This window comes from Echinops telfairi, unplaced genomic scaffold, assembly GCF_000313985.2.
Source record: "Echinops telfairi isolate 266 unplaced genomic scaffold, ASM31398v2 ScPeMD7_7469;HRSCAF=8507_0, whole genome shotgun sequence".
NCBI lineage: Eukaryota > Metazoa > Chordata > Mammalia > Afrosoricida > Tenrecidae > Echinops > Echinops telfairi.
In genome coordinates this window covers 51169907-51171300 of record NW_022111372.1, presented here as the reverse complement: position 1 = coordinate 51171300, position 1394 = coordinate 51169907, and positions in this window count along the sequence as shown.

Below are 1394 nucleotides of genomic sequence, written 5' to 3'. Positions count from 1 at the left end.
TAAAGGCAGAAATGTGGTTCCTGCTGAGACGGGTACATAAAAGTAACTTGATAGAAAATTTGAAGTTCCAAGATTTGATTTACTAACATACTATACTTGAATTTCAGAAAGAAAGAGGTAAGGAAATTTGTATTCTTGGAGAAAGTGTTTGAATTGGATGATCGTGGGACTTAATGCCAACTTAGAATTTTCACCTTCACGATCTTGGCTTAGCACGAATGGGAAGGACAGAGAACGTCAAGGAAAAGTAAGCTAAATTTCCGAAGTCAAGATTTTCATAGCCATTTCCAATAGCTGTTCTTTGCTCGTTTTCATTCGAATCCTCACATGATTGTTCTCCCATCTTGAGATGAAGGTATAAAGAAATATAAACAAGTTACTTGGTATAATTGATATTTTGTGTGGGTATTTATTTAAACAAATATACTATGCTGAGATCAGAATTTTATGCCTCCAAATATATTAATGGGCTTACAGACTGGAACAGAAGGAGCCTGTGAAAGTGGAATCTTTACTCCAAGACAAACTGGTCATTACATATGACCCGAATGATCAAAACTTTTCTTTCAGAGAAATATGAGAGGCTATATTAAATAGCTATGGAATAAGTCTACATGTGTAAAATCTGGTTACTGGAGTAGGAGGTGTGTCTTGATCCATTTTCACCAAGTCGTGGCTGAGAAGCAGAAGGGGAGAATTATGCCCCGAAAGAGGTCATTTCTGCCTGGATAAGAGAGAAGATGCTGATAGGTACACACAGCGTTGTGTCTTTTCCGCCCTTGTTATCTCCTGTACAACAACAAAGCCCTAAGTCCCACTGAAGAGGAACAGAAGTATTTAAGTTGCTACCTGATCATGAAGAAGCCCTGGTGGCACAGTAGTTAAGCACTCCTTCTAACCAAAAGGTAGGCAGTTCAAACCCACCAGCTGCTTGGTCGTTTTGCTTTCCATAACAGCTTACTTCCCCTCCCCGCCCCCTTTTTCCTATGATTTATTTTTCCTTTGGGAAAGAAGTGGATGATATTTAAGATATCATTAAAATTATAAAAATTAACTGGATATATCACAATTCCAGACTTTCTCTAGAATTGGTGCATTTTAATAAATGTTTGGGATTATTTAAATGTAGATCTGATCAGTGCTTCCTTGTATATGTAATATGTGGAGCTGGCCTTGAAATTTATTCTGAGTCCTCCAGTGTTAAATCTATTTTTAAATATTCATTATTACATGGTGCACAAGTGCAAGTGACACTCCATATATTCCCTAAATATTCACTCACCTTGTTGTATTATTATGAAATCAGTACATTAGGTTTTTGGTAATTAGTAATTTTGGCTTGAACTGAGGATCATGTAGAAGGAACAAAGCTATATACTGCAAGGGACCATCAT